The sequence below is a fragment of the Caretta caretta genome, chromosome 6 (genome assembly GCF_965140235.1).
Source record: "Caretta caretta isolate rCarCar2 chromosome 6, rCarCar1.hap1, whole genome shotgun sequence".
In the NCBI taxonomy this organism is placed as follows: domain Eukaryota; kingdom Metazoa; phylum Chordata; order Testudines; family Cheloniidae; genus Caretta; species Caretta caretta.
Window position 1 is genome coordinate 116,137,406 of NC_134211.1, and position 9,199 is coordinate 116,146,604.

At 46.4% G+C, this 9,199-nt stretch overlaps 1 long non-coding RNA gene across 2 annotated transcripts; it reads right to left on the bottom strand.

Annotated features, from left to right (window-relative positions):
* Positions 1-3,225: 3,225 nt before the first annotated feature.
* Positions 3,226-7,732, bottom strand: LOC125638209 (uncharacterized). Of its 2 annotated transcripts, none has more exons than XR_007357172.2 (3): positions 7,423-7,732; positions 5,107-5,212; positions 3,226-3,614 (listed from the first exon to the last, which is right to left on the bottom strand). It is a non-coding gene; the product is annotated as an uncharacterized LOC125638209 (long non-coding RNA). The 2 variants fall into 2 exon arrangements; XR_012668770.1 differs by having other exon boundaries at positions 3,226-3,619.
* Between the last annotated feature and the right edge of the window lie 1,467 nt (positions 7,733-9,199).

A 9,199-nucleotide genomic window follows, 5' to 3' on the forward strand; every position in this document is an offset into this window, starting at 1 on the left:
TTGTTTAAATCGCTTGGTGGTGGCAGCATACTGTTCAAGGACAAGGCAAAGTTTGTACTTTGGGGAAGTTTTTAACCTAAGCTGGTAAGAATAAGCTTAGGGGAGTTTTCATGCGGGTCCCCACATCTGTACCCTAGAGTTCAGAGTGGGGAAGGAATCCTGACAGGAGTATTTTAGGTCTTCTGCCATTTTTGGCATATATTACAGTGGGAGGCATTGCCTGTTTATTTGGACATGACTGGGGAGGCACTGACTAATGTGAGTGACTCAGGGTGTTCTTGCTCAGCAAACCTGTGCAGCAGTGAAGAATAGAGAACAAAGCAGCATGTGAAGTGGAGAGAGGAGAATAGGCAGATCTCTCAAGGCACCTGACTTGATACAACCCTGCCTTTTTGAGAGCTTGCTTTGCATATTTTGCTGGCTTCCTGGTATTCAGGCAGAAGAATTCCTGTCCATATTTCCTAAAAGAAAGAAAAACAAGGTGAGATCATGAAAAAAAAATCAGATCAAGTCAGAGCAACTGAAGAGCCAGCAAGCGGGGCTTGGGGGCGAAATGAGATAAGGCAGACAAAGATCTCACCAAATCTCTGACCTATGAGACAGACTCGCTGGACTCCTGGGCAATGAGCAAGTACAAAAGGAAAGAATCAGAGACAGCTTTTTAGGAGGAGCAGGTCAGGACTTCTGAGGAGCCTACAGAATTTTCTGCTGGGGTTGCAGATCCTGCTAGCTCTATATTTGGAAAGAAGAAATCACACATAACCTGGAAGACCCTGCAAACCCTGTGGAAGGGAAAATCTTGACTTTATAGATGTCAGTGAAATTAAACACTTGGAAGGAGGCTGAGGACATTTGGTTTATTTCAGAAGGTAAAAAACAAGCAGGACTGTAGCAAACTTTTATACACCACGCAAGTGGAGTTGACACCAATATTTGTGTTTTAACAACATCTCTCTACATCTCCTCATTTCATCAACTCCTGATTGGTCCTATTGCAGCATCATAAATTCTGTGGCCTCCGGACTGAATCCAGACTGCACACAGCCAATGCAACGCAGCGCATGAAAGCAGAGTTAGATTTTTCCCTGCATGTCGCATACGATTCTTCTATCCAGCAGAATGGAGGGGGAATATGCTGATGCTGGATGAGAGGAGCTGAAAGCCAGACAGAGATGGTGCAAGGAGGAGTTAGTTGCAGACAGTTGAGTGGGGAAACCCGTGTCAGGAATGGGGGCTGGGGAAAGCACTTGGGAGGACAGATGAGTTTGTGGATGGGAGGAAAGAAGAGGTCACAGCACAGGTATCCTATTCATTAGGCCCTGAATCAAAAAAGAACATATATTCATAGGCCAAAAGAGCAGGGTAGACAAACACCAGTCAGGGATGATCTAGGTCAGCAGTTCTCAACCTTTTTCTTGCTGAGGCTCCCTTCAACATGCTCTAAAAACACCGTTCCAGGCTTCAGGGCCAGGGGGCAGCTGCCTTCAGATCCACGCCTCTCCCAGCTTCAGTGCTGGGTCTTGGGGCACTGGGTTTCAACCGTAGAACTCCACGTCCCCCCTGAAAGGGCTCGCGGACCGTGGCCATTATCGCTGGTCTAGATAATCCTTAGTCCTGCCATGAGTGCAGGGGACTGAACTAGATGACCTCTTGAGGTCCCTTCCAGTCCTATGATTCTACAATTATCCCCATTTTACAGTGGGGAGCTGAGGTGTAACCCACAGGCCAATGTGTGTTACATGACTCCCTCTGTGCCAAACCTACAGAGGGTGTGGGTCTGTTACAACTCTGAGCTACAGACTAGGGCTCTTTAGCTCAACCTGTACAGATTCATGCTTTTATTTCTGGAGTTCCACTGCTCAATCCTTGGTGTCAGCCAAGATAGTAGCCCTCACTGAGGCAGAGAGAGACCAAGTGAGCTGCCCAAGGTCTCACAGGAAGTCAGTGGCACAGCCAAGAATTGAACCCAAGTTTCTATCAAAGCCAAATTTCCAGAAGCTGCACGGACTGCATAGGCCACCATATCCACGGCTTTGAGCATCAGCTCAATGACTGCAGTGTGCGAGTGATAGCATAACTACACGTTATAGCAGAGCTGCTGGCCAAGACAATCAGACTATTTTTAGGTGGACCAATTTCCCTAAAAACACAAAGTATGAATCCTAGGGAAAACAATAGGGCATGGGGGACTGGCTACGGTTTCCTGCTTATTCCACACTGCCCAGCAGAGGAAAGAGTTATCATTGAAGGCCTCTCCTGGCCCAAGCATGAGGACAGCTGAGCTTCATATTTTTGTTTTCCTCCTCATTTGGATGGAAGCTTGTGTCATTCTCTAGCCCTACTGCAGTATGTGTCTGATCCAAAACCAGTGAGAGGTGGCTGTTGATTTTAAAGGCAGCCATATCGAGCCTTAGATTCCTTTTAAGAAAAAGCATATTAAATTAATAGACAGCACAATCAGCGAGTCCTCAGCATTTTCAACACATTTCCAAAGAATGGCATTTCCCCCAAGTTCTAGACACAATCCAAAGCAGTCAGCAAAAAGAAGTTAATAAAATTTTTCATATGACTTTTACATGGTGTCAAATGTTAGCCAATTTGCCATCTGGGATGTTAATAATGCAACTAGTGCTAAAGGTTGCCTTGCTCTCAATAAGCCACAGGAACTCATCAAGTTCATTAGACTCACATATTCCATCCCCCGTCCTTCCTCTCCCCTTAAAATAAGGAGGGGGAAACCCTGCAGTCTTCTTTTGCACAAAACTGTAGGGCTTTGGCAAGGTTTTTTAAAATAATTTAATTAGCCCACTCAGATTTCACTGAATCAGGAATATTCTTGTGACAATAATGTCCCTAACCTGCTGAGTATCAGGAGGTGGAAAAGAAAAAGCTGTCATATTAACGCAGCCTCAGCGAAAAGTCTCAGGTGGTTGGAAAATATCATTTAGTCAAATTATCCTTTCTGCAGGATTTATTTTTTTTTGAAGCACATGAAAAGGAAATAAATCACAGTTTTCATCTTGCCAGAAGCCTGGTTCTCAATCCGTTGCTGCCTCTGACCACACAAGTGACTTCACATGACCCCAAACTCAGAAACCTTGGTGGCTGGATCCCATAATCTTTTGTGAACACAGCTCATAATCCTTTGCATATAGCAAAAAAGAAACAAATTACAGTAAACAACCCTATTTTATAGCAAGGCTTTATTCAAAGTCTAATGCAAAATATCGTTCCATCAGTCACTGAATACATACTGAATTTAGCAAGCAGAAATATTATTCATTGATTGATATATTATCCTTCCACTGCCAAAGCATCTAGGCATTTTACATAGTTGAAAACAAAACATTAATCTCTGTCAATGAAAAATCAATGGGAATTGGGCACCTTATTACTTTGGAAAGTCCCACCCTTTAACCATTTATAAGAATAAATCACATTTAAAAAGAAATGTATCTCTATTAACAAATTGTATCTATTCGATCGTACCGCTTGTTCGCTGAACGTTGTAGATCATTTGTCTTCTTGGATTCCTTTGGGACAAGGACTATGACCTTGTGTGTGTTTGTACAGCTCCCTGGAGACCTGGTTTTGATTAGGCCCTTGGGGCACTACTGCACTAGAAATAAAATAACCAAAGTGTGCATGAAAAAAATCTGTAACACAGATTGGACCCCATTCTCTACTGCCCTGCACCTGGTGTACAGTGCAAAGTGTGTGTGAAACCCAACCAAGTGAGGATAGTAGAATTTCACACCCATTGGGCACTGATGAGAATAACTACCCAGGATGCGGTCAATGGAGAATCAGGCCCATTATGTGAAAGTTGCACACAACAGCAAGTCAAATGAAGCTGACATTTTAAGTAACAACAACTATGGAACAAAAAATCAAACAATAAGCCTTCCATAACCTGTTATTGGCGGAGTTATTCCACTCCTCACAATGTTGCAGCTTCTGAGAGTGCTAGGAACATTTGTCAAAATCACATTTGCTCTTTGGTTGGTACCAGTTCAGCAATTTAGATACAGATCTCTGAGCAATTACTTTCATATCTTTAAAAAATTGTTCACAACATTCTGGATAGATTTTTTTCATAGGCAATTGATTACTGCGGAAATCAGAGGATAATGTCAGAGGCATCTGAGAAGCTCAGCAGAATGGACATTTTTCTTCTGTTGGATCCTACTGCTGGTCATTAATAAATGGACCGAGAACTTTTCAAACCTCTTTCAGAGCCAACTAACTCCATGTGTTTGCCTACTTGGTCAGAGTTTGAGTGCTTCTATTACTATGTTGAGCCATGCTGGTGAGATGAGCAGGGTCACCATCCCCAGGAAGGTGGCTGGAAGTATGATACTTGTGTAAGCACGTAGCAGCCTATGTAGGAGCACAGCACTGCCATCCTGGTGTACATAGGAGTGGACCACAAACCCACATATGCATACTCCATGTTCTACAGCTATGAAAGCCAGACTGGTTGGATGCAGTGGGGGGGGGGGGAGGGTGGTGTCTCAACTCTCTCTCTCCATGCTGGGAGGCATAATTTAATTACAATCAGGCAATATCTTTGATTTTCCATCTATCATCTACAGTTGCTAGCTGGTAAGTGCCCCAGTGTTCCCATGGACTTCCCATAATTTTTTTCTTTATAGTCACGAGTTGGGAGATGTAAAGCTTCTTGAGCCTAGGATGCCAGCTTGAATGCAGCCCAAGACTGTAGTGACCAAACCATGTGACAATCTGATGCTTTCTCCGCCTCCCCACCCTCAGCTTAATTATACCCAGTGTTCTAAACTTATCACCCCAAATGGCACTAATTGACCCGGGACGGGTGTCAAAGCAGAGATCTGTTATCAATGGGCCTAAAGCTCATCCTTAGAGAGACAGTCCTGTAACAGGGCGGTGAGGGAAGACTGGGCTTCCTACTGCTCATGCTGCATTTACCCTGTGGATAAAGAGAGGACTTCATCTTGAGGGGCTGTCAAAGCAGCAGCAACTCCACTCACAAGTACTAAAATCACACCCGGCCTCTCTCCCTCATACAGGGGACCCTCACTTGCATTAAACAGTTCCCATTGTATAGAAATCATTTTCATTTCACACCTTTCAGGCAGGGACCCTCAGGTCTGTGAAGTTAAAGGCCACATCCCCGTTCATTCTGTCCTACAGGAATCAGGAACGATAGGCAGGAGGACATGCAAACCCATCCCTAAGGAGAAAAGACAGCACAGCCATGAACTTACAACCCAGTAAGATCACAGTGTAGAACTGCATCCAAACAGAATGGCTGGTTATTATTTTAACTCTGCAATTGCTGCTTGGGCCAAGGGAAGCGATGTGGACACTTCCCAGCTGAGAAAGTAATGCCTCAGAAGGACAGATATAGTTGAGGATGTCACAAGTGGAAGGCATATGAAAGCGCTTGTCACCACAGCTTCATCCCTCCTGCTGGACACTGTCAATAGTGAGGAATTTGTTTACAGCTTCACCCCCTCACCAGGACAAGATGTTGCACTTACCTTAACGTGCAATCCCCATAATGCAAGTAAATTTACCTCAACAAAACTTCCAGTAGCCGCGAGGCACAGAGAAGCCACACAGTTCAAACCAAATAATATTGTTGACGGTGCTTTCTCTTGACAAATGCTGTCTCATATGGTCACATTAAACCTCCTCCACTACAGTGTTGTATTTCAATGCACAAACATCAAGGGTTAACAGCATCTTGGTCTGTTGTGAAGAGATGTTTCCCAGCAGCTCCTTTGTATCCAATCCCACTTCCTTCTGATCTAGCTAGATCTGAATCCTTCAGAGATCTCAACCTGCTATTGCAATAGTGCCTTAAAGCCACTGTTCTCCACCAGCTACATTTGACTCACAAGCTCGTACAGGAATGGGGGAGGACAGGGACACCTTTCTTCCTTCTGGGAGAAAGAGGGCGGCAGATGTACTAAAAATAAATGCTAACTGCAAAGACAGAAGCACTGGAAGAAATGGTTTTTGACTCCTCACCCACTTCAGCTCAGTTCATTTCCAGAGGCAGCCAGGCTCTCATACATCCCTGCCCATCTAGCATTGCCCCAGAACATCTGCCCCCTCTCCTCCCATCCCATTCTAATATGTAGCATATCCTCCCCCGCTCCCCTCACCGTCTGCTGCACCTTTAATTTCCAAAGGCTTCCAGCTAGAGGATTTCAACCACCTGCCTTGCTGACATGTCCCTGCATCCAACGATTTATCCCCTCCAAGTTGAAATCCCTCACTCAGCTAATTCTTGCTCATATCAACATGCTGCCTTGTGCTCAGTGAAACGAAGGCTTGATATAGGCAGTATGCACATCCCACACAGATAAACTCATCCATGCAACAACTGATCACAAGAAATGACACACCTCCCTTGTGCCATGGAGTGGTTCAGGCAGGATTTGCTGTATCAGTGAAAGGGAAAAGGTCACGTGCATACAAGAGAAGCAGAAAGGAGCAAGATCACCAAGTGACCTTTGCAGTCGCATAGCTCAGTTACTAGGGCAGTCAAGAGAGACAAAGGGCAAGGAAGGAAGGAAGGAAGGAAAGAAGAAGGCTCCAGATCACTGAGTTGAGAGACAAGGGATCAGACTGGCCACAGCGAGAGTTTGTCTAGGTGAGCAAGATTTCAAACCCCTTTAGTTTGAGCAGAGCAGAAGGCCGTGTGGAGGCTCGCCTTGCTATCTAAACCAGGCATGTTTCAGGTTTATTTAAGTTGATTAGGAACTTATTTAAGCTAAAGCAGAGTGAGCCATTCTTAAACTGAAATATGTGTCCCCCAGAGGAGGTTGCCCCTATTTACCTGTACAGCTAAAACCAGGGCAACTTTCCCATGTAGACTAGGCCTTAAAAATGTTTTTCTCCCCATGCTGCAGCCTCAGATCTAAGGGACCTAGGTCTAAATTGCACAGGAACTTGCTCTTCCAGCCCCTTACACACCATGGGACTCACCAGACAGACCTCCCCATCATGGTGTCTCCATCTCCAGCCTATCCTCCTCTGGCTCCTGCAGGCCACAGCTGTCATTAGAAGCTCTTTCCTAGTGATCTCCCCTGCAGCCCACTTGGCTACACCTGTCAGATGTACACCTTGTCCAGCCCCGTAGTATCATTGTGCAGTGCCTGTGATTGACAGACCTGAGTGCCAGGGATGCTGGGCCATTGATATCAGCTGGAACACAAAGACCTTTGTGCTTGTACCTGTTGGCACAGACACCACTTACGGGGGGTGGGGAGGGCACACAAGGCAGTGCAGATGCACGCACGGGGCAAAGGCAGCGAGAGGAGGCAGTGGGCTGCCGTGTGCCGCGGTGGGGCAGGAGCGGCTCCTACATCACCCACCTCAGTCAAATCACACGGGGAGCAGCATGTAAAAAGCAGAGCCCCTCTGCCTTACCAGCCTCCCCGACGATGCCCAGGATGCCTGGTCCAACTCCATGCCCCAGAGCCAGGGGAATCTCGCTGCAGCTGGGTTTTCCTAAAAGAGCCATTCGTTTTGCAGGTGTACGCCTGGTGAGGTTGCCTGACTCCGCTGCCAAGTCACCAGCCTATTTCTGCCTCGGGCAGTGGGTTTCAACCCCCATCCTGTGACTGCAGTGCCTACAATGCCTTATCTCAGCGTCTGGGTCCTGCCTCTCTCTTCCATCCCCCTTTCAGTCAGCTGAGCCTAGCAAACAGGAGATGAGTGGCTGCGGGGGATCACAGGCAGTTCAAGGAGGTGGCAGCCCAGGAGGGGGCGTGGGTGGTGGCAGGAAGTCACAGAGGGGAGGGAGACGCAGTTACTGCACACAGGCCTGGCCCTGCTCTCCCGGGCAGCAGAGATGAACGTTTGCAGGCACCTGTAAGTTCTACAGAAACCACTCTGAGTCCTGGGTGTGAGAAGCAGCACAAGGAAAGGAGCAACCTGCTGCAGAATGTAGAGAGTCTGTCAAACGTTCCTGGCCTGGAATCCAAGGGGTTTTTAATGTTCTGGAGCGGATCACCTGCAGGCAGCACGGTCTGTGCTGTAAATAAACTCAGAGACTGAGGGCAGCGTGAAATCTGCCACCGTTTCCTTCCTGTGCCCTCCATGCAGACCCACAGCTGTTCTGGCCAGACCATGAAAGTGGCAGAGGCTGGGAATAGCCACATATACATTTCCAAGGCCCTCCACTTCTCTATAGTGATGCAGACATGAAAGTAGAAGGGAGTACACGCTGGTGATGCATAAAGGAAATGATGTGGTCCCCTTCCTGTATTGCTCTGGTCTTTGGTCTCCTCTTAGATGTCAGACAATGGGTGAACTCAGTCAAGGTAGTTAGCCTGCATGATTAATTAGATAATAAATTACTTACTGTACAACTTATTCTTAATCATCAACTCTCTTTATAATCATTAGCCAGAGTCCTCCCAGCATCCCTGTGAGGTGGGCATTACTATTCCCATTTCATCAATGGGCAAATCAAGGCACAGAGATTAAATGACTCATCTCCGAGGAATTCAGTAGCAGATCCAGCACCAGAACACAGTAGGTCCTGACTCCTGGTCCCATGATCAGTCCAATAGAGCTTGGACCAAACCTCTCTCTCCAACTGGGCCCACACTGACTAGTGATGCCAGTCATCCACCTCTCACCTCATGAGAATTAGGGTGACCTGAAGTCCCTGTTAAATGCCAGCAACAGGGACCCCAAGGGATGGGAATTCCACCAATTAAACTCGCTTCACTTGCTTAGCTGGAGTCATCAAGCAACTCCCCACCACAAGCTGAAATCTGACGTGGTTCTGAGCCAGGAAGGGAGTCCCCAGCAGGAACAGGAATGGAACTGTTCAGTCAGGGCTTTTTTCTAACGTCCTCAGAACCCACCTTTGCTCGTAGTTAGTTGAAACAATAGTAAAGAATAGAATTGTCAGACACATAGAAGAACATAAATTGTTGCGCAAAAGGCAACATGGTGTCTGTAAAGGGAGATCATGTCTTACTAATCTATTAGAGTTCTTTGAGGGGGTCAACAAACATGTGGACAAGGGGGATCCAGTGGACATACAGTGGAAATCCAGGTTTCAGAGTAACAGCCGTGTTAGTCTGTATTCGCAAAAAGAAAAGGAGTACTTGTGGCACCTTAGAGACTAACCAATTTATTTGAGCATAAGCTTTCGTGAGCTACAGCTCACTTTCACGAAAGCTTATGCTCA